Below are 24,868 nucleotides of genomic sequence, written 5' to 3' on the forward strand. Positions count from 1 at the left end.
CTAATGACCATCTAAGTCCAAGTGTAATCACTTCAATTCATATTCATGGACCAGTTAGCTATCCAACAATTGATTTTATATAACCGAAATAGCTGGGGAAGTGAGAAATTTCCTTCCTTCTGGATACAATGCCAAGGATGTTAAATCTCTAGAGACCCAGATAAGAGCTCTGCTGTCCTTTTTTGGAATTATTAAACAAGTATAGAATTTATCCATTCAGGAGAACACTGGAACCATAGAATTTGATTGTCTTGTAATGTCTTCCTCTTGCACGATTTATGCCCTTTACAGATTCAGGATAAGGCCTGTCTGGTAAGAGCTTCCCTCCTATCCAAGAAAAAAACAAGGGTACTGGAGGATTTGATGATGCAGTACATGGCACGCTTCTCTCACAGCTAACACCTCACCGTCCTATTAGGGATAGTTTATTATTGGAGGTATCATCTTTGGGCTGTGATGTAAATTAGAGATTCTGATCACATATGTGCAAATTCCCTGACACTTTTTATTGCAGCAGTAGGGGTGTTTGGCTTTGGTGTCCTGGCCAAGTTTCAACTCGGGTAATTACAATCTGTTTACCAAAGTCCACCTGTAGTTTCAACTGGGTACAGTATTCTTCCTCCAAAACTTAATATATGGAGATAACCTATCTCATAGAGCTGGAAGGGACCCCGAAAGGTCATAGAGTCCAGCCCCCTGCCTTCACTAGCAGGACCAATTTTGCCCCAGATGCATAATTGGCCCCCTCAAGGATTGAACTCACAACCCTGGGTTTTGAGCAGGCCAACGCTCAAACTACTGAGCTATCCCTCTCCCTCTTGTATAGAATTGCTGTGCACTGTTAAACAGTCTATTCCACCATAAAGCTTTCAGGGGAAATTCTTATATATATGTTGTTTGTGAAGTGCTTATATATATATGTTGGGAGATAAAAACAGGCTGACTCTTCACAGAAGTTAACATTTGACTCTTCTCAGAGTTGCAACTAGTTTTAGTTTGTGCATGTTGATAGCATGAGATACAGACTATTTCTAGTTCAGGGGTGCTGTAGCCTCTCTAAGTACTGTAACACCTTTCCTTTGCAATTTGCCTCTTCCCGTCTCTTACTCCCTCTTATCCCCCCAAAAAGCATGAATGATCGTAACTGGCAATCCTCATATTAAAAATGAATTCAATTTGTGACTCTTGTCCTGCAAAAGAAAAGCAGGTTATGGAAGTGACCTGCTCTAGTCTTGTTGGGGACAGAGATGACACTTTACCATTGAAGGTAGTGACTTGCAATTTGGTTATGGAAAAAGCTGTCATGTTCCTCAGAGCAATAACTTCAAGTCTGTCTTTTGCTCAAGAGGAATGATGTTGGTAAATCCTATAATAAACTGGAGTATGAGACTCTGATAGCTATCCTAGAAGTACAGCGCTCTTCAATGGACAACTTTTTATTGAAATTTGCTCTATGTCTAGCTACAGTCTGGCTTAGATCAATATCATCTACTTTTGTTTTCTTGAACCTCAACTTGGGTAGAGACACAACTGTCCTTGAGAATATGCAATGTCAATTTTATTATGATACACTTTGGACCTTACATATTTATAGAAAGTATTCACTGTGCATTCACAGTAACTTTTCCACATGAAAGGAAGAGTTAACTGGGAAAAGTCAAAGGAGACAGTGTCTTCATCTTTAAAAAATATTTTGTTTTAAACATGTTCTAACTAAACAGCTTATCAGAAGCTCTTAGTCACCTTTCCCATCTAAGAAAGGAGCGTATGGCTTGAGAAACACTGACATGATTGTTTGATTTTGACCAAACAAGTTTTTTAAAAAGTAATTATAAAGGGAGGATTTTTATAATGAAAAGTCCAAACGTATCTGTAGTGCACCCTCTTACAACATGGACATGACCCTCTTTAGTTAGATCATAGTTCCTAATCTAATGCCTTGTTTTCAGTCACAACTTTTTGAAGCTTTCACTTTTGGTCTTGAAAGTGCTTTGTCTCTAGCTGAAGATGGTGTTAGGGAAATGAGAGTAAAAAAGGTCCAAACAGAGAGGAGAGCAGAAGGATATTTTTAGTCTCCCACTACTTATTTTTTTAAAGAGTCCTATATCCAAAATAGTTTGGGGGTTAAAGTCAGACAGGGAAATAGTAGTCCCTAAGGAGCAGTGCACAGCTTTATCCTGGAAGAAATTGGTTTTGATTTGACATGTCCATTTTTTTGCTAAGCTCTGTGTATTTTAAAGGAGGTTTGATTCTAGATGCATAGAAAAGGTAATTGCATCCAACTCAGTCTCCCAGGTACTCCAAACTGATTAAGAACCTTTTCCTAATGTCCCTAGGACACAAAGGTTCTAGTAGGAGTAGCTGCAGCAAGTTGACGCTGCCAGCTTCTCAACCAAGATGCCCCTTTTAGCCTAGGTGATGTGCAGATGGCTGAGGGAGCTAGGAGTTTGAGTTGTGTACACTCTCTAACTCTCTGCTCTTTACAGTTTGTTATTGAAGCTTGCCCCAATGGAAAAATATACTCCCATTTTACAAGTGGGGAAACTGGTACAGAGAGGTTATGTGAATGACCCAAAACAATATAGGAAGTGAGAGACAGAACCCAGATCTTGTGTCAACAGAACTACACACTCATTGCTATGACTTTAAATCGAGGTTAAGTGATGCTATCTGTGAGAAGAGATTCTCCCTTAGGAGTATTTTCAGACCCTTATTCTTGGGATGTGTTTGCAATGTTGATATCTAGTTTAAACCTTCTAAAAAGCAGACAGCTGAGGCCTTGCACATGCCCCTTCACAACTTTGAATATTCAAGCACAGAAAAGGATCATAACCCTTCCTCAATTCCTTGTCATTGTCAGAAGGTCCTCCCTCTTTAGTTGTGCCTTAAAAGGCACTGACAAATGTAGAGTTGTACTAATTAGTTTCTGCACTGTTGCAAGACTTCCACACTTGACTTTAGTTCTGTGTCTAGCTTACTGTAAGATTATCCTTGTATTTTCCATCCTGCTACTTTTATCAGTGTAGTGTGACAAGAATGATCCCAGTAGGAAGTCTGGGTGCAGATTGTCCCCATCTTGCTTGACACTTATGCCTGTCACTAACCAATAATTCTACTGCTTACATTAATGTCCTGTTTTATGGTGTATGGTTTTTAATCCCTACATCAGAAGAAGACTTTACACTTGCATCTGAGGAGCCTAGTTGCCTGTAGCCAGCAATGTCTTCAGCAACAGAAGAAAACTTGATGCCTAGTTCAAAGTCCTTGTATTCAAAGGACTCCAGAAGAAAATTGAGTTACACCTAATTGCATTTCTTGGGATTTCTACAGATAGGATACCCATTTGAATCAGATCTAATGTTCTGTATGGCCAGAACTCTTGACAAGTACAGAGTGCTTTCTTTGGACTCTCTAGGGCCAAACATGGCTAGCTGCTGCCACAGGATCCAAGCTGCCCTTGGATTGAACATAAACCCCTAGAACCACATCAACTCAGTTTGTGGCGTTTAGGAGCAGTTCTTCATTCCATATGTTCAAGTCCATTTACCTTCCAAACCCCCAAAAGAAACATATCCTGCCCCTCAAGCCCCAAACACAGATTCCAAGATATTCAGAAATCAATAGCTTGTGAGATACCAGTCACAAAACAGCAAAGTCCATCAGGAGATATGCCTTCCTGCATTCTATATGACAGACTGCTAGACTTTAACGGAGGCCTTTGCAGGTCTGGTTAAGGATCATGTACTGGCAACAATGCCAGTATGGAATCAATAGCAACTATGTCCTAAAGAATCAGGACACTCACTGGTGACATACTCAGAGCCTGTAAGGGATCACATCTGAACAATTTCAATTCAAAGTGAGATCCTGAGTCAAAATTTCACAAGTGTATTGAAACAGTACCATCTGATTGACTGACTTTCAAAGCCTCTTTCAAGTCAGGAGCAGATCAGTCCAGTATCACAGTCATTTGCTACATCAGTCATATGTGGGGGAGCACATTAGTCTTGTCAGGAGATGGTCAAGGTTTTAGGCATGGTGTCTACAATGCACGGCCAACATTGCCACTGCTTCTTCATGTTGCTGAAAAAGAAGAGACATTCCAGCAAGGAAATACACCAACCAGCCCACTCAGTCCCTCAAGGACACTATGGTTATGTCTTACTTCTAGGGATGGAGTAACCCGCAAATTGAGCTTCTTCCTCATGAAAGAGGATGCAAAGTAGAGTCACTTTTGCTCCAGACCTGGCAAGAACTATGGATTCCTGACAGTATTGTGTCTTTTCTCCATTACTTCATATTCAAAGGATCACAAAGAGCAAAAAAGGATAAGGCCCAAGTGATGATTGCAGCTCCAGTTTGGACATATTCATTTGGTTCTCAGAGCACTTGCCTGTAACAGTGGGAGCTCCAGTTGCCAGCTCTCCCAGATTTCCTATTGCAGGATCGGGTTCTCTATTTACATCCCCAATCTCTGAACACAGGTGCATAAATGCTGGATTGTTACTGGATTATGAATTGACAGTACCCTGAAAAATTAAAAACCTCTGAGTACAAAGTGTTCAACAAAGAACAATGCATTCAGGTAGAAATGTTTTATTGGCCTCAAAAGCAGCAGCCTTTGATTCATTGTATTACAGTAGCAATGAGAAGCTCCGTAAAGGATCTGGTCCCTGTTGTATACAAACAGTGCCAGTCTCTGTCCTGGAAAGCTTACAGTCTAGTTGAGACAAGATGCAGCAAGTGAGCAAGACTGGAGAAAGAGGACTGACAAGGATAACAAAAATAAGATCATTGGCTGTTACACAACTTGAAGGGTCAAAGATTTAAAAAAAAAAAAAAAAAAAATCTTAAATGATCAGCTGTCCAACTGATGTATAGCTAAACTGGTTGGCAGATTTCTCATAAGCAATATTAGAGATGGGCCTTTATTCCTTTAAGTGTGGAGTATCCTAGACTGTTCAAATAAAGGTTTTCATTCTAGAGAAGAGACTAATAGGCCTCAGGGCTTCCTCTACGTACATAACAGCCTACAGATGAGTTACAGTAATAGGTTGGCAGGTGTACATGACAAGGGCACTTCTGGATATTTAAAGTTTGAGTCTCTTAATTGGTAGGAAATGAAAGACAGATCTCCTTCAACCCTCAATTGCTAGTAATCATTAGAGGCATCCAATCAGTGATTGCGGGTCTTGTTTCTCATGACAGTTCATGGTAGATGGAATATGTGGAAAGCCAAACTCCATGTGAATACTGTATAAGGCCTTTTTACTTTTAATCAGGGTCAAGAGGTAAAAACGCTAACAGACAATGTAACAGTGATTGATAAAAAGCAAGGGGGTGCTCCCTCACAGCCAAAGTGATGGCCCTGTGGGACTGACTCATTGGATATATATCTTGCCACCAAACAAGTTGCAGAGCACAAAATTAACACACACGGAGTGAAGCAGACCGCGGTAGACGTATTTTCAGGAGGTGGAGCCGTCTGTTCACAGATTTTTGCAACAAATGTCCTTGATTTTGCTTCGAAGTGGGTGGGGATAGAAAGTCCATTAAAGACTTGATGAACTAGAGCAGTGGTTTTCAACCTTTTTTTCCATTTGTAGATCCCTAAAAATTTTCATATGGAGGTGTTGGACCCCTTTGGAAATCTTAAGTATAGTCTGCAGACGCCAGGTTGAAAACCACTGAACTAGAGCAAGGAACCTATTACTTCTTTTTCAACTGATAACATTGCTGGTTAAGAGAAGAGACAGGACTGGGCCCAGTTCACTCTGATTGCTCCTTCTTTGGCAATGCAATATTCATTTGTCTCCTAGTTTTTTCACAGGAGCCTCCACTTACTAGTATTAACAGATCTTCTGTCCTTGAAAGATGAGGCTGTCTTCCTTTCCAATGTAGACTCATTTCACCTCACTGCTTGGATCATGGAAAGTCCACTGTTTATGATCTAATATATTCTCAGGACTATAAAGTATCTTGCTGCAGTCCAGAATACATTTCACATTGAAATGTTATTCCCAGAAGTGAAGGTTTTCCATTTGGGCAACAGATAACCTCCATGCTCTGTGACTTGCAACTACATTTACAGCAAGCATGCTAATTCTCCATGAATAAATAATAGAAGTTCTCTTAGTCTTAAGTCTATGGAATTCCTTTCATTCTTAGCACAAGCCATCTTAAAACTATTGTTAGGATTCCTCATGCTGCTTCACTAGTTGCATCATGCTTATAAGTTTTAGCCTTTTTTCCTTTATAGAAACGTATCAAGATGTATCTTGATAAAAAAAATTTTTTTTTGCCAATGACCTAACAATATTTTTAAATCCCTCCCCATTTTTTTTTTTTTAAAGTTACATGGTTGCCCATTTTATTCCAAAGAAGGCTTTTGGACCACAAGTGCAAGGAATACACCACCAATTTGTCATAGGTAGGTAGATAGGGGGAATGAGGGGAATAGAACAGATTTAGGAGGCAAAATTCAAAGTAGTTGCATTCCTGTTTTCTTGAGCATCTGGCCCATTGCACAACTCTGCAATTCAATCCCCCATTAACAAAAGAATGTTTTTGCTTTTAAGCTTAGACATTTTATTTTCTTCATATTTAAACTGTTTTTGTATATTGATATTAGGAAAAATGTTAAGTTCTAATATAGGTTGTTAGTTGTACTAAGAGCACAACTACCAAGAAAAGTGTATGTCTGGATTTTTTATTTTTTAGTAGTACTTAAGTAAACAGGACTCAAGTACCAATTTTCTGAGACCAAATTTGATCTAAATGTAGGTAGGTGGTTTTACCACAGACACACAAGATATTTCTTGCCAAATAATGATGCATACAGATAAAAATCAAGTGGGAGATTTATTTATTGGTCAGTATAGTATTACTTATGCCCACTTAACCCCTCCTATACAACTGTGATGACAGTATAGTTTCTTAAAGGTCATAAATCAAGACACTCTGGCCTACACTAATTCTAGATTAGTATAAGTCATCTTAGAGAATTGTTGCCAATATACTAAATGTATGGAAGACCAGCACCATCAGTGGTGCATATTAAACATTTCAGCATGAATGTTCTGGAGCAAAGTTTAAAGCAATCCACTTATTGTAGTCTGGGTTTCACCTCATAATTCTTAGCTCCTATTTAAAACTATCCCTTTTGATGTGGGATCTTAAGAAAACCCACTTTTATATGTGATTAAACCTCATTAAGTCACTAAATATAAAATAGACCCGCCAAACCTAGCAATATGAAGAGATTTTCATAGTGTTATTAGAGTAATGTGTGTATGTGAACCTCATTAGTGCTTTGGTTGCCTTATAACTATTCAACCTTCTGACTGTTCATATGGGGTTTTGCTGCTGGAGCTGGCCATGCTGCTGAAAAGATACATTTGGCTCTGGCTTGCCGGAGCCAAATGTGAGGGCTATATCCCGCCATCCTTGTTCTGCTTGTGGTGGCAGATCACACCTCCACACTTTAGGCTGCAGGCTAATGGAATGTAAAGGTGCACAGGGCAGCCAGTACCCAGCCTCACTCCTTCCTATGGAGGTAGATTGTTACGCCACTTTCTCCACAGCCATACAACAATAGACTATCCCCAGAAAGTAAGGGGAAAGACTGGCTTCCCTATGTTTCTTCTCAATAGGGAGGGAATAATCTCATCTCCTCTGTATCCTCTCAGAATTGTAGCTGGCAAGTTCCCCTCACTCCACACTGGTGGCTCAGTGGAGGTTACTGCTGCAGCCTCCTGCAGAAGGTAGAGGTGGTAGCCCACTTGCCTGGGCTCCTTTCAGGTTATAATTGTGGAACAGCTGAGCAGGTACTCCCTGCCCTTGCCACCAGACTCCTCAGGATTGATCTGGACCATGTTCAATTTCTCAGAAGTTAGGTGGTCTGAATAATATTTAGCCATTAGAATTGTTAACCACTTAACACTGCTGCATTGGGATGGATGCAGACTAAAAGCAATAGTAAGCTGCCACAGTATAATCATATAATTGTAGGACTGGAAAGGACCTTGAGAGTCCCCTGCACTCAAGGCAGGACGAAGTATTATCTAGACCATCCCTGACAGGTGTTTGCCTAACTTGCTCTTAAAAATCTCAGATGATGAAGATTCCACAACCTCCCTAGGCAATTTATTCTAGTATTTAACCACGTTGACAGTTAAGAAGTTTTTCCTAATGTCCAACCTAAACCACGCTTGGTGCAATTTAAGCCCATTGCTTCTTGTCCTATCCTTGGAAGTTAGAACAATTTTTCTCCCCCTGCCTTGTAACAACCTTTTATGTACTTGAAAACTGTTAACATGTGTCCCCTCAGTCTTCTCTAGACTAAAACCCCAATTTTTTCAATCTTCCCTCATAGGTCATGTTTTCTAGACCTTCACTCCTTTTTGTTGCGCTTCTCTGGACTTTTACCACTTTGTCCACATCTTTCTTGAAATGTGGCACCCAGAACTGGACAGTACTCCAGTTGAGGCCTAATCAGCACGGAGTAGAGTGGAAGAATTACTTCTCCTGTCTTGCTTACAACACTCTTGCTGATACAGCCCAGCATAATGTTTGCTTTTTTGCAACAGTGTTACAACATTGACTCATATTTAGCTTGTGAGCCACTATGACCCTCACATCCCTTTCTCCAGTATTCCTTCCTAGGCAGTCATTTCCCATGTTGTATGTGTGCAACTGATTATTTCTTTCTAAGTGGAGTACTTTGCATTTGTCATTCAATTTCATCCTATTTACTTTAGACCATTTCTCCAGGTCCTTTTGAGTTTTAATCCTATTCTCCAAAGCACTTGCAATCCCTCCCAGTTTAGTATCATCCACAAACTTTGTAAGTGTACTCTCTCTGCCATTATCTAAATCATTTATGAAGATAGTGAACAGAACAGAACCCAGAACTGATCCTCGTGGGACCCCACTTGATAAGTACTCTCTAGGAACAGTTTTCCAACCACTTATGCACCCACCTTATAGTAGCTCCATCTAGGTTGTATTTCCCTAGTGCATCTGTGAGAAGGTCATGCAAGAGTATCAAAAGCCTTACTAAAAGTCAAGATCACATCTACTGCTCCCCTCCTATCTACAAAGCTTGAATGGTGAAAGCTATAATGACTTTCACCATTCCTTTAAGTCATCCTATCCCTCTGTACCTTTCCTTATTGAAGGGCTTGTGAAAGTGTAAGCTCTGATGTGCAAGAGTGTCTCGGATTTAATGAGAGAATTAGCATTGCTTATCAGTAGCATTCATAGCATCTGCTTTTCAATGTATTAGGATTTACCCTAAACCATACACCCTTTTTTCAGGTTCCACCAGCTATTTAATTCTGCTCTATTACTACAGCAAGAAGTTCCAGGTACAGTTTGGTGAAGGGTGTACAAAATGGTTGAGTTATTGGTGTGAGGAGGAGGAAGTATTGGAGCATTCTCAACCAGGGATACCACATAGCCCTAGGGGTACACAGAGGTCTTCTAGGGTGGGGGTTCTCAACCTTTTTCTTTCTGAGACCTCCCCCCCTGCCCCACGGCTATAAAAACTCCATGGCCCACCTGTGCCACAACTACTTTTCTGCATATAAAAGCCAGGGCTGACATTAGGGGGTAGCAGGCAGGGCAATTCCTCAGGCCACCCACAAAAGTTAAGTTACTCAGGCTTCACTGTCAAGCTCTGGTGGTGGGGCTTTAGCTTTTTGTCCTGAGCCCCCGTGAGTCTAAACCTGCTCACGGCCCCCGACCCCTGCTTGAGAACTGTGTTTTAGGGAGTATATCACCTCATCTAGATACTTCCTAATTTTAGAATAGGCTACCCAAAAATAAAAAAAAGCACTTTCAAAGTCAGTACAAACTAAAATTTCATACAATTATTTCTTTATACTGTACACTCAAATTTAAGTACATATTTCTATTCAAATTGATATATGGTAAAAGGAGAAAGTAAGCAATTTTTCAGTAGTATTGTACTGTGACACTTGTCTTTTTAGCTCTGATTTTGTAAGCAAGTAGTTTAAGTGAAGTGAAAGTTGGGGTATGCAAGACAAATCAGACTCCTGAAAGGAGTACAGTAGTCTGGAAAGGTTAAGAGCTACTGTTCAAGTTGACAAGAGCCATGTTAGTATCCACAGAGTTGGTGGTTGGAACTAGGGAAAGACCTTGGGGAGAATGCTCTTTAATAGCAGGACTTTATGGCTCCAGCTGCAATCATGTTGCTTTCCTAATTAGATGCTCAGCTTTAGCATGAATCAGGATCATATTGCATCAGCTCTGATTATTGGAACAGACTATGTATGCCACTTTTATCCTGTGCATCTGTGCCCCATTCATAAGTGAAACTGTTCCACCTCATCTTAGAATAAACGTATACTTGAGCTTACTGCTGCTAAGACATGCTAATTCTAGTTCTTCCTAACCTCCCCCTCCCCCCCAAAAATTTTTTAAAAACAAACCTCACAACTGCTTCTGTCCCATTAGCCTAACTGGCAACACTGAAAGGGCCACCCACCTCTTACCAGCCCATGCACCAGTCCACATAGGAGTCTCATTAATAAAGTGGAGCTGGTGCCCTCCTCTACAGAACACTGTCACCTAGTGACAGCCAGAACTTGCCAATCTCAACTCTGGAATTCTGATGGCTGTCTCACTTCATTCTCCCATTTGTCCACACCTTACTCTGTACTCAGTTAGGGACAAATACAGCAATCAAGCCAAGATGAGGAGCGGGAAGGGAATACTTTACTGTGCATCAGATGATGCATGTTAAAGCAGTGCCAGCAAACAAAGATACATCTGTGTATTTTCCCCAGTATGCTTACTAAAATAACTTCTGTATAGTTTTGCCCCCATCAGATAGGCCAGATTTAGGAACTGTATCTATATTTATAAAATTTGTTCCTCAATCATCCTCGCAGAATAGTAACTGGCAAAGGTGTATGGAAGAAGTTGTAAGCAGTCTGAGATTGTTCATTCTGAAAGTTCAGATAATGGAAGTATTTTCATTTAATGTCAAGAGTGATTTTTAAAAACGATTGTAAATAAGTATTTTAGGCTCTGGCTTTTGCTGAAAAATTGACATTTGTTGAATGTGATAAGAGTTTAGTACCACACCTCAAACCAGTGTAAGCCCAACTTTAATACTTGTTTACACACTATTTTGCAGGATTCAAGCTTATTTACAGCCAGACATTGAACTCTTCAAACTGCTGGTGTTATAAAATGCTCATTTTATTTGAAGGCTTACAGTAAGATCATGTGGTCAGGTGATACATCACAGTAAAACTTAAAATTCTTTGACAAAAAATGGGATCAAAGTTATTTCTGTAGCTCCTTCTTTTATATTTCTCCTCCAAAGGCACCACCACATCACACGAGTCATGAAGGGAATTGTTAGTGACAAAGTCCTTGTGCCCTCCCCCATCAGGTTAAGCAGCAGCTCTTTTCACATTACATTCCTATCATTTTTTACTCTGAAAGATCAAGTCATTTTACTTTTTAAAACAAGCTGTATTATATAAGATCACTTCCATCACCACTGAAAATGCAAACACCTGTTATGAAACTTTAATACCACCATATTTTATGACCGTGAATAGTTTCTCAAACTGAAGCTACAGAGGGAATTCAGGCAGGCAGAGAGCATAGTTACGCAAATTGATGTTTGCTCCAGTGTCCAGTCAACAGGTCCTTACTCTTCTGAGAGGTACCATGATTGTGGAAAAGGGCAAGTGGTCAACACCTTAGCTTTAAGCCTCATATGAAAGAAGGCACTTCCAGCACCATGTTCAGTTTCTGTTGGCTACTGCCACAGGGAAAAGCATCACTTACTGAAATATTTTCTGCACCACTCTAGGTCTTTACACGTACTGACCTTGCTCATTACTTAGTGTTCATAAAGGCAAGGCAGTGTGGCTCCACGTATGAAGAATCTATTCATGTATTTTAAATGTCCACATAAACAGCTTTGTTTAAAGCTATAAACCTTTGTGGGCATAATTGAAAAGAACTCTTGTAGTTATTTTAGAAGTTCCATGTCTGTCAGCATACTAGATGATAAACACAAATGAAGGCCCAGGAGTAGATACAAGTGCAGATACAACACTGTTTACTTGCTTGCATGATAGTGAGGCCATTTCAAACTGATCATGCAGGTGCCCAAATAGTCAATTGGTGTGACCAAAGACTTAGCATAGTAGTGCCAAAAGGAAATTTTTTAGAATCAGCTTTGATATTTAGGACACCTAATGGGTGTTTCTGAATAACACTTCTTTAATGCAGGAGAGTGACTCCTCCATCCCCACTTGAAAAGTTATTTACATGATAGACTTACAGAGGGAATAAATTACCCCAGCTTCTCTGACTACCCTTGTTTCAAGTGTCAGATTATTGTGCTGTTTGCAACTAAGTAGTTCTGGCTTAATTAAAAAAAAAAAAAAGGGGGGGGGGGGGGGGGAGGAGATGAGAAACAATGTGGACCAGCAGAATTCTTAAAGTTATAAGAAATTTTGCATCACTAGCCATCTGTTAAATCTTGCCAATTTTTTTCTTCCTAAGATACTTTCTAAAAAAAATTAGAATAGGTTATATTTAATTAAGTTTTTGTGTACCAAAAATATCTGTGGTAGTTAAAGCTCTAGCATTTCTCTGCTTATCTAGTAGTAGTTTCATAGAACTTATACCTCCCAACACTGACTTATGTGTAATCATTTCAGCATCCTGCAAAGATCTGTTGTGAGTTACTGCATCTTGTCTACATATTCCCAGGCACATACTGTGGCATTGGTATTTTGCTTTTGCTCAGGGTACAACAAAATTATAGACAAACATGATTTGTGGTTTAAATGGCAGCAGGCTGAAACTTTATTGGTTAAATATTTGTAATACCAGCACAACTTTCAAGTAATCCCCACAGCTGACAAACTTAAAAAAAAAAAAAAAAATCCAGTACTAGTTTGCTTCCCCAACTCTTTCTTCCTGACTCAAGATTGAAGGACCCCCCCGCTCCACTTTGAGAGAAGAATCCCCCTCACAGCAGCATCTGACAAAAGATTTGAACTTTGCCATCAAAGACAGACCAACCTGTTAATCTCTTGCATCCCACACCAATAGTAGCTGCACTTGAATTACATCCACCCTCAAATGGTTACCTACTAAATGCCACTGGCCTATCACTTAGGTGGCACACCTCACCTCCACAAGTTCTTCATCAGCCTACAGATAGGCAAAAGGAACGTGTTCTCTTCAATCTGCAATACTGTACCCAGACAATGTGGAACAACTCTACACAGTCATACACAAGGTCATATTTCAAAAAGACACACCAATGGCAATTCTAAATTTTATTTTACAGTTTGCTTTTATGAATTCTGTAATCACTCTCACTATGAACCATGGCAAAAGTTTTGGCCAAATCAGGTTTGCCACAAATACATCTGTTTGAGTACATATAAGAACATAACAGCCGTACCGGGTCAGACCAAAGGTCCATCTAGCACAGTATCCTGTCTGCCAACAGTGGCCAGTGCCAGGTGCCCCAGAGGGAGTGAACCTAACAGGCAATGATCAAGTGATCTCTCTCCTGCCACTCAGTCTTTTAAGCTTAACCAACAGATGATCTCCATACCCTATCACCAAGGAGTTTCTTCCATCAGATAATATATTAAGGGTAGGAGCTGGTCCTATCTCATCCCTTGCACACCTGAATGGTGTGCAAATGTAGTTCTGCTCCACCACTAGTTTGTGCACCCATAATACAGTAACTGCATCCACAGATCCTGGGCATGAAGAGAGCTACAGCTACCAAAAGAGATCTCTCCTCTACTCAGTCCCTCTTGATGCACACACTACAGCAATTTGATCCCCAGCTACCAAAGGCCAGGACATAGACCGTCCTACAGCAAACCAGCTGCCACTGCAGACATTGTGACCTCAGTCTAAAATGCATTGGGCTAAAGCTCACCTGGAAGCAGCCAAGAAGAGCCAAAAGGCTTCTGGAATAGTGCCATAAGATGCAAAGGTCAGCAGACATCCATCCTCAGCAGGACAAACAAGCCCTCCCCCTGCCAGTTCTACAGGGTGGCCAGATGTCTCCATTTTATAGGGACATTCCCAATATTTGGAGCTTTTTTTTTTTTTTTAAAATATGGACTCCTATTACCCCATACCCCCATCCCAATTTTTCACACTTGCTATCTGGTCATCCTACAGTTATACAAGCAGATAAACCTCCAGGCATAGCTTCTTCCTTTGTCAGTAGAGCTGCCCCATTGAACTTTGAATCTTCTGTCTATTTTGTGGAAGAATTTTTTTGGGATGGTGATGAAAGAAGGGGCAGATCCCCAACTAATGGTTGTTGGGCAACAAGGTTCCAGGCAAGCCATCCAACGGGTCCCATTGCCAAGTTTCAAACCCCGAAGATGTCAGATGGTTGCTGTAAATACTGTGTGGAACAAGAGGCTCTCCACTCCTGATGCTGTAGCCTTCCTGACATACTCCCAAGTTCTCATGCTGTTTTATAATGAGAAGGCAATGAATCTTTTGAGAGAGGATCTGATGTAGCCCATCCTTCAGATAACCGCTTTGCAAGATTCCCCATACCTAGCTGCCTGGGAAACAGAGGACGCTGCTGGCAAATAAGATGCTGCTGTTGAAACAGTCCAGCCCTTGAGCCTCTATGTGGGCTATAAGTTACAGGATGTGATCCACAGGAAGAGGTCAGACCATAGAGAGACCCAAACTTTTCTCAGTATTCCTGCCATGACTATGGGAATCTGTCTGCTTCAGCAGCCAGTCAAACACCATATTCCTAGAATCAAGGATATATGAGAGAGAGAGAGAGAGAGAGAAACTGGCAATGCATTTTGTCATACTAGAGAGACACTATATTCAAAATGTGTTATGGAACAATAAAACAGAACAAAAAACAATCCCACCCCCTGATAATGAAGCACTCAACCCCCCCAGATGCATAATACAGTTGTAGATCTGAAGGCCACTCCTATTTGGAGTGCTAAAATGACAAACCAGTAAATTGTTAGAAAGTGTCACCTCTCAGACGGAGAGGTCTTTCTGCATATCCCTAAAAAGCAACAAAGTCTTGTGGCACCTTAAAGACTAACAGATGTATTGGAGCATAAGCTTTCGTGGATGAATACCCACTTCGTCAGACGCATGTAATGGAAATTTCCAGAGGCAGGTATAAATATGCAGGCAAGAATCAGTCTTGAGATAACGAGGTTAGTTCAATCAGGGAGGGTGAGGCCTTCTTCTAGCAGTTGGTGTGAACACCAAGGGAGGAGAAACTGCTTTTGTAGTTGGCTAGCCATTCACAGTCTCGTAATCTCCAGACTGATTCTTGCCTGCATATATATACCTGCCTCTGGAAACTTTCATTACATATGTCTGACGAAGTGGGTATTCACCCACGAAAGCTTATGCTCCAATACCGATGTTAGTCTTTAAAAAGAAGAACAGGAGTACTTGTGGCACCTTAGAGACTAACAAATTTATTAGAGCATAAGCTTTCGTGGACTACAGCCCACGAAAACTTATGCTCTAATAAATTTGTTAGTCTCTAAGGTGCCACAAGTACTCCCGTTCTTCTTTTTAAAGACTAACATCGGTATTGGAGCATAAGCTTTCGTGGGTGAATACCCACTTCGTCAGACATATGTAATGAAAGTTTCCAGAGGCAGGTATATATATGCAGGCAAGAATCAGTCTGGAGATTACGAGACTGTGAATGGCTAGCCAACTACAANGAGAGATGAAAGTAGACCGCCAAGGTAATGGAGTACTGACCTTTGCTTGTTAGGCCTTGAATCATGTTCAGCCATGGCCTTACTTCCATTACCATGTTAAGGTTACTAGGGATATGCGGCTATCAGAGGGGTAGCCGTGTTAGTCTGGATCTGTAAAAAAGCAACAGAGTCCTGTGGCACCTTAAAGACTAACTTCAGAGTAACAGCCGTGTTAGTCTGTATCCACAAAAAGAAGAACAGGAGTACTTGTGGCACCTTAGAGACTAACAAATTTATTAGAGCATAAGTTTTCGTGGGCTGTAGTCCACGAAAGCTTATGCTCTAATAAATTTGTTAGTCTCTAAGGTGCCACAAGTACTCCTGTTCTTCTTTTTGTGGATACAGACTAACACGGCTGTTACTCTGAAGTTAGTCTTTAAGGTGCCACAGGACTCTGTTGCTTTTTTACAGATCCAGACTAACACGGCTACCCCTCTGATAGCCGCATATCCCTAGTAACCTTAACATGGTAATGGAAGTAAGGCCATGGCTGAACATGATTCAAGGCCTAACAAGCAAAGGTCAGTACTCCATTACCTTGGCGGTCTACTTTCATCTCTCCAAACTCCTGCAGTATGCTCATTTTCTTTCACAAGATGTGTGCCTCACCTGGATTTTAAAAGAAATACTGTGGTAGAGGTTTGAATCTGGGGGCAGGATCCTCATTCTTCCAGAGCCAAACAGAAACCCTAACATGATACGTGCTGCTGAAAGTGATTCAACATTGCCTCACTTTGTCCTGAACCATTAAGGTGATGAGCTTCCAGTCAACAGATCACCTCCCACAAAAACATCCCAGTCTAGATGGGAGATGAACTGGAGCCTTTCAGAGGCTGCACAAGAAATCCCTATTGGCATTAGCGTGTCATAAATGCCCATCCAGGGCAAAGCCAGATAAATCCAAGCCCCTGGAATGAACTGGTAATAGTTTGAAAGCTGATTTAGCCATCACAGTCCTTCTTTTGTAGTCCTGAATCACAACTATAATCTGGTCAGAACCCTTAACATACCAAACAAACCTCAGAGTCAGTTAGGTCATTCACTGAGCTTTGTTTGATTTAGGAAAGAGGAGGATTCTTACCTGAGTCTTTCAGGGACCACACCAAAGGTTAAGTAATGGAAACAAGTTAGAGAGCTCAGCACCACAGCCAATTTGGAATTCCAGTAATAACTTGGCCCACCTGAATCTACCCGACAGCCTTAAGATGTGGCACAATACAGTTTCAAAGGATCTTCATTAGGAATGGTAAACATACACACAGATAAAACCATCCCACAAGCATGATTTGCTTGTGTGTAGATCCTGGGCAAGTTAATTGGGGTGGGGCCTCTTCCTTCCATACCTAATAGTGCACCCTAGTCTTTACCTCTCTAAAGGGAGGCAGATTCATTTTGTAAGCTACATAGAAAAATATGCCTCAGTTGTATTTAAAGAGATCTCTCGGGCTGCTTTGTTAGTTATGATAGAATGAACTCAGTGCAGAATTCCAGTTAGCAGTAATATGGGCCATCTTGAGATTCTTAGGTATAGGAGTCTTCATACCTAGTCTCCCATCAACCCAGTTGCTGCTTCCTACGCAGCAGGGAAGCGATTTCAATTTGTGATGCTGTCCAAGTCTTTTCCTTTGTTGTCTTAGAGATGGTGTCCTAGAGACTGAGTGATTTGCACAAGTCCATTTTTCTGTGATAGGACTCTGCATCATGTAGGTTGTCTACATAGGACTGGAACAGACCTCCATGATCATTTATTCCACTCCTGAGCTATCACAGGCAACCTGTCATATCCCATTCATAAATTTATCAAGCTCCATTTGATAGCTAGTTAGATTGTCCCCCCCCATTGGAAACCTGTTCCAGAACATCACTTCTCTGATGATTAGAAGCTCTCTTCTAATTTCCAGCCTCAGTTTATTCATGGCCACTTTATAGCCATTTATTCTTGTGCCATCATCATCCTTTAGCAAGATCTCTTTTCCCTCCTAGGTGTTTAAGGGTGTGTCGGAATGAGAGGGAGTTAGAAAGACAGCAATCATTCTCTCAGCCATCTTTTTGCTAGACTAAACAAACTTAGCTAGGCAATGTTAGTCTCCTCTCCTCTTTCTATCCAGAGTCATCAGTTCTCGCTGTTGGGGGAATTGTACTGTGCAGCCCATGTACAGACAGAACATTATATGAACCAGCAGGCTTTTGGACCTCAGCCTTCAAGTGTCTAATACCACACCAACCTGTGGCATAATAAAACCAATTAAATCCTGCCAAAGCCCTGAGTGTCCCCAGCAAACTATATAGTAGCTTCCAAGTAACTTCTAGCTTTAGGAGCAGCTGGAGTCCTATCCCCCTCAATACAGGGTGAGGTATCAGAGTACTACTACTGGTTCCTTGACCTCTGCTGAGGCCTACAGCCAAAAGGAATCTTTCCCACTTGACCTGGAAAGAAACTTGCTGCATCCATAACCATCCTAGCCCTTTCTTGCTCTTCTACCCAGGGACCTTCTACACCCCACCCTCCAACATCCTCCAACACCAGAGGCTGAGAGAATAATGAAAACCGTAGGGCAGTGGTGGATTTAGAGTTAGTGGGGCCCTGTGAGCAACTTTTTTTTTGGGGGGGGGGGGGGCTCCAGACCCAGCCAAGAAAAATAACATTCTCTCTTATCTTCCCCCTGTTTTTCATTCTCCCCACCCCCTTCATCCTCCTCCTATATGATAAGTAATGGGAAGTAAATGAAAATAAAGTGAGGTACCTTGATTGGGGCAGGGGTGTGAGGTGCAGGAGAGGGTGCAGGCTTTGGGAGAAGTTTTGGTGCTGGGTGCAGTCTCTGTGCTGGGGCAGAGGGTTGCAGTGTGGGAGGAGGGGTGAGGGCTCTGGGAGGAAGTTGGGGTGCAGGCTCTGGGCTGGGGATTGGAGTGTGGGAGGGGGGGTGTTGCAGCTCCCAAAGCAACTGGCACCCACACCCCGCCGGCAGCAGCTCCTAGGCTGAGGTCAGGGGGGTCTCCACATACCGCTGCCTGCACGGGCCACCCACAGCTCCCATTGGCCAGGAACTGTGGCCAATGGGAGCTGCGGAGTTGGCGTTTGGGGCTGTGTGTGGAGATGCTCCCCACTCCCAGGGGCCACAGGGACATGCCAGCCGCTTCCAGGAGCAAAGTGGCACGGAGGAAGGGAGGCAGTGCAAGCAGGGGGTGGCCTTAGCCCTGCTGCTGGCACATCTCTGCATGCCCCTTGGAGGAAGGGGGCAGTGGGTCTCCGTGCACAGTGCATAGAGCCACCTGCCCCCCCCCAGAGGCATATAGAGACATGCCAGCAGCCAGCTGCTTCCGGGAGTGGTGGGGGGCCACCGGCCACAGCATGCAGGCAGCCTGCCTGCACCCTGCTGCACCATTGGCCAGGACTCAGAGGAAGGTTGTCAGATATTTGTCCTGCATTTTGCTCCCCCCCCCAAAAAAATTGTTGGGTGCCCCATACCACCACACAATTTGTTTTATGGTAAATCCACTGGGGTACCACCTATTTGCCTCACAGTGGTTGGCTATAAGCTACTAAGAAAGGAGGAAAGAAGTTAGATCTCAGCTCTTGGCTGTCCAAACATTAAGCTCCACCAGAGTGAAGCACTGGGAAGTTTTTGGCACAGGTGGTGGAAGCCTAGGAAGGCTACAGTGGCCAGACCATGGAGTCAAACACAGGAATAGGTAGCCCAATAGGTTGTAGCTAGAATCTCACATCATGACAGTACATTGGTGGGGCCTAAAAAGTCACGTGGCGGCTGGGGTTCTTTGCGGAGGGCAGAGTAGACCATACGGCCTCGAAAGGAGATGAAGGAGCAGTGAACCTCCGCACCCCCAATCCTGGGCAGTGCCGCTACCGCTCAGGATTTAGGAATAAGCCCCGCGCGGCAGTCGCACGGGAAAGAGAATTGGAGCTGTAAACCTCGCCTGGTTACCAGACTAGTAACCAGAACGGATGCAGGCAGCCGCTCCACTGTAATACTCACCCCCAACACGTGGAGCCCCTGCCAGGGCCAGCCGGCTAGTGAATCCGCTGCCAGCAGCACCCTCCTCTTCCTCTTGGCTACTTATCCACGTGGCCCAGAGGCGTACGTAGCATTCCCCCGCTGCAAGCAGCAACTCCTTAAAACCATCTCGATCCCTCCCTGGGCGTCTCACCCCCCACCCAGCCAATCGCTGTTCTTGTGCCATGTGCATTGACCCCTTCTACCAATGGTGCCCCAGGTCACAGCCCTGGCCCACCATTGCCCGGAAACTCGACCCTCTCCGCCCCCAGCTGCTCCATATGCCCCGGCACCCAGCACGAGCCTCCAGCTGCAAGGCTGGAGCTAATTAAGAGCTCCCTTGTGTTTGGGGGGTAGCTCGTAATGGGCTAAAGTGTGCTGGCCTCGCTGCGCATGCTCTGAGGAGTGACGCCGCGACTCCATGTGTAAGAAGCGCATTATTTGGCAAGGGGAGCAGCAGCGGAGAGGATTAGAGAGGGATCCCCGGCTGCACAAAAAGCTCGGGGGGCTAGTTATTTAATCCCGGGAAAGGACCTAGATCGTGCGGATCTGTGGGGGAGCTACGGGGCAGTGCCTCGGATTGTGAGTTCACTGATTCAAAGTTCTCCTTGGGGTTATTTGGGGGGGAAGGAGGGAATAGAAGTTATTTGTAAAAGGAAACTGGCATGGATGCCCCTCCTTTTGCTTTTAGGGAACTGGAGAGAGTGTTCCCCAAATATAAAGGGGCTAAAGCCAGTCCTCGTTAACCTGGGGAAAGTGCAAAGTCTTGTCCGGCTGCTAGAATTTAATTGTATTTCTGCCTTGGGTTTTTTTTTTAAAACTTATACTTTTGGAAAGGAAATAGTTTTATACCTTTGCTTGTGGGGGCCATGAAAGAGAAACCAGGGAGTTGCAATTCTTGGGTGCCTGAAAAGTTTCTACTGTCTGATTCGCTCTAAAATTCCAGGCAGGAAGAGAGTCTGAAAATGCGGTTGGTTTGGGTGCAAATCATGTTTTTTTTTTTTTTTTTGTTGGTTTTGTGGGGCTTTTTAAAGAGCCTTTCAAGCATTTGTTTCGGAAAGTTATTACAAGCTTTCGCCCCTGCCTCCTTCCTCTTCCTCCTCCTCCTCCTCTTCCACCATCACACGCTCACACACTCCCTCCCGGCTTGGAAAGCGCCTGTAGTGGAGTTGGATGCAGGGGAAAGCCCATTGCCTTGAACGGCGCGATTTTAAAATGGTCCGACTCAGATCTGCCTCTTCTGTTGGAGGGTGGGTAGCATATTTTGCGTGGGGGTGGTGTGCTGGACGGGGTGGGGGGGCTGTAGTTAGAGAAGTGGGGTGCGTTTCAGTTTGAGGTCTCTTTGGGGGGGTTACCAAATGGGTGGCTGCTTTGTCCCTCCCTCCTATCGTGGGAGAAGTGTAGCATACGCTCCTTAGGGGGTGGGGAGTGGTCTTCGGGGTGGGGAAGGTGTGCTGAGGGGGAGGCGAGTGGACAAATTTGTGTGTCTTGGTTGAGCCCCAGTCGTGGCACTTAACCCGGCTGGCAGCCAGACTGAATCTCATGTCAGAATAAGAGTCCCCCCTCTTTTTTTTTTTTTTTTTTCTTCTTCTTCCCCTCCCCTTGCCTTGTTTCAGTCGACTGTCCTTCCTGCTGCTAAAGGTGTAGCCGGCAAAAGGGTGGCAAGGCTTTTGCCTGCAGTTTAGACATTCGTGCCAAAGATCCCCCTTCCTGGTTATAAACCCTCCCCCTTAGGGTGGGTTTTTCAGTTTAATTTGCTGATCAAGGCGATCTCTATTGATTTTTCTACCTATGATGGATCAGCAATGACTAGACAGATCTACAGCTCCTGCTTTTTTTCTTTCTTTCTTTCTTCTTTTTTTTTTTTTTTTTAATAGGCTTATTGCCTAGATGTCTGTATTGGTCATTTCCTTATGTAAAGGATTAGTGAATGTGGGGGAGATCCTTATACAGTAAATTTTAAAGGGGATATTTCCCTGAACTCTCAGTATTTATAACCGCTCTAAATTTTATTAATTATGGAAAGGTTTGCTGTGGAGGATGGGGTGTATTTGGAAGGCTAGTACTTAATATGTTGCATCTTCAAAGTTCTTCTGAGGAATTATTATCCCTGTCTTATATACGGAGAAACTGAGGCATAGAGACTAAGTCAGTTGCCCAAAACCACTGAAGTAGTCTCTGTTGTGTGTCCCCTGATACTGTTCATTAGGGTGTTACCTTTTTATGTTTTTTTCCCCCCTTAATCAGATCAGACCTAGATACATATATGCATGCTAAGTCTGTGGCCTTTAGACTCTCATATGAAAGTCTAAGTGAGTCACTTAGGTTTTACTTTCTCTTGTGTTTTCCCAGCTACCCCTGCCCTTTCCATTTTTATCTTCCCATTTCCAAAGTCAGAGGTTCTCAAACTGGTCCATAGACCAAGATTAAATGTGCACATGAAGCAGCTGGAAACAAGAACTAGCACCTACAGGTGTTTAGGCTGTTAGAGGCAAAGGACAGTGAGGCCTATAAATGCAGCTGGAAGTGAGACAGCAGCTTTGCTGCCTCTACTGGAGACCACTGCTGCACAGGAAGAGAGGAAGTGAGCTACCCTTGGGGACAAGAGAGACACCAATGAGACTGAAGTTACCAGCCATCAGTAGGAGAAGAGAGTGAAGTGTCTGGGGCAGAAGAGGATCCCATGCACATGCTTCCCTGCCACTTGGAAAGAGGAGGGGCAGGAAATTGGGAAGCATATGCAGTTGGAATAGAGGACCAGGTGGCAGAGAAGCGCATGCAGGGGAGGAAGAAAAAGAAGAACATAACAGATGGGAAAGGAGAGAACCCCCCCCTCACCCCCACCCCCAAGTTAGTATATTAAAGGCAGATGAAAAACACTAAATACTTTTAGAATATTGCTTTTCCGTGTAAGCAAATGCTGTAGTTGGCACAGGGGTATTGTGAACAGTCCATTAGACTGACTTTTTATTAAGAAATGGTACATAATATAAATGTGGGAGTCCCTGCTGTAGTTTTTGTGGAAGTGGTGCCACAGTGACACCTTCTGGCATGAAAGGCAGAGAAAATCCAGACTAGCCAAGTTGCAGTACTGTAGACACTATCCTGGGACTAACACGGCTACAACAACACTGCATGCATGTTGCAGTATAAGCAGTGACTGTATTATGTGTGACCAGTGTGACAGCTTGTTGGGGGGGGGAAAAATTGCTCACGCTTGCTATCCTCTCTCCAGCACAAGACTCAAATGTTTAGTTATCACAGGTTATGATATATATGGCTACAGGGAATTAAATATACCTGAATGATATTTTATAATACTGCTATTTAGTACTTGTATACCATTCCTCATGTGTAAATCTCAAAGCACTTCACAAACATTTGCAAATCTGAAATTAAGTGACTGGCCAGGATCACACAAGAAGTCAGTGGCAGGGGTAGGAATAGAACCCAGCTCATCTGATTTCCAGGCTTGTATTTTGGTCTTTGGACTATAGACTGTACTATAATGAGTTATGTATTGAGAACTGGGAAGACTGGATGTCTTAGCATATGATAGTCAACTTGTGATGCTCAAGTCACATGAGACTATTTGTGGCTGGTAGCTATCAGGTGGTGTAGGATGGGAAGAGAGGGGAAAATCCTCTCCTTCCTAGCATTTGAGAATGGAAAGTAAGAAAAGAACTTTGCAACACAAGCCTATGTTATGATGATGCATCAACATGTAATGATACTGCATTATTTGCTAAAACATCACAATTCGGTGCAGCTATTTTGTGGCTCTCTGCGACTTCCTTTAGTGATCTGCAGGTGTTCTCTGGTGATTACCACTGATCTAATTTTGGCATCTCCTCAGGGTAGTTTGGTTCAAATCCAGCTAACGCTGGTAATAGTTGAATATGGTTATCATCTAAAGTCCCTGAGTCCTACATGAACTGAGTTGATAGCCAAAGATCACTTCTCAGTGGACAACCATATCCATAACAACTGGCACATTTGCTGATTTCATCATATAGACCGGGATTCTCAAACTTCATTGCACCGCGACTCCCTTCTGACAACCGAAATTACTACACGACCCCGGGGGGGTCTTGGGCTTTGGCCTCAGGCGGCAGGGCTTGGGCTTCAGCCCTGGGCACCAGCAAATCTGTCGGCACTGGTGACCCCATAACAACAGCGTTGGGACTCACTTTGGGGTCCCGACCCACAGTTTGAGAACCTCTGATATAGACTAAGAATTGAGTGGGTGTGGCAGTTAAGCTGCTTTTCAGCTGGAGTCTTTAAAGTGAGATGAGAGAGTTTACAATATATGCTTTAATTCAGCTGAATATTTGTAGCGGTCCCTTCTGGCCTTAGAATCTATGAATCCTCCAGTTCATCCCTTCCTTCATGGTCTGAGGAGGGGTGGAGGACAGGATTGCCTGCATTGCAACATGCTCATAACACTTGCAGCTCTACATTAAGATCAAATTTCAGGCTCCAGGGCTTTAGCCAGTCACCTACAGGGGTGAGGAAGGATGCCTCCCCAGGCACATGTGATCAGATGCATTCTGAGGGTTATTTTCCTTTCTCAGAAGTATCAGAAATTGGACACAGGCAGAGACAGGACACTTGATGGAGTGGGTCAGTGCTCTGACATGGCATAGAGAATCCTCTTTCTTAAATACCAGGCTTTGTTTCTTGCTCATATGGTCATATCATAATGATCCCCAGATTTGGGGTTAGGAAGGAATTTTCTCCTAGGTCAGATTGGTAGAGACCTTGGTATTTTTTCTTCTGTTTTTCCCTAGCAGGTGATCCATGCCCTATCTCACCAAATCAGTTCCCTGCCATTTCAGGGGCCTCAGGCTTTGGTGATGCCTAGATCTCCTCTGGTCTCTGCTTGTGGCACACAGTAGCTTAGTCTCCTAAGGACTGAATGCTTAGTTGAACTAAAATAATTGGGTCAAATATAGGGGTATCTGAGTGAAATTTAATGGCTGGTGATAGTTACAGGAGATAAGACTAGATGATCTAATGGTCCATTCTGGCATTAAACTCCATAAAACTATCTCCCAA

General features: G+C 43.0%; 1 protein-coding gene across 13 annotated transcripts in view; it reads left to right on the forward strand.

Moving 5' to 3' along the window:
* GATAD2A (GATA zinc finger domain containing 2A) overlaps nucleotides 1-24,868 on the forward strand; it is a 116,271-nt gene that overhangs the window by 4,628 nt on the left and 86,775 nt on the right. For 9 of the 13 annotated variants that reach the window (XM_034755033.1, XM_034755044.1, XM_034755039.1 and 6 more), the window contains exon 1: nucleotides 20,242-20,392. The exons of 2 other annotated variants lie outside the window; for them this stretch is intronic. The gene's annotated coding sequence lies outside the window, so the exon portion shown is untranslated. 2 more of the 13 variants (XM_034755035.1, XM_034755036.1) reach the window with 2 other exon arrangements.

The sequence above is a fragment of the Trachemys scripta genome, chromosome 22, assembly GCF_013100865.1.
Source record: "Trachemys scripta elegans isolate TJP31775 chromosome 22, CAS_Tse_1.0, whole genome shotgun sequence".
Lineage (NCBI taxonomy): Eukaryota > Metazoa > Chordata > Testudines > Emydidae > Trachemys > Trachemys scripta.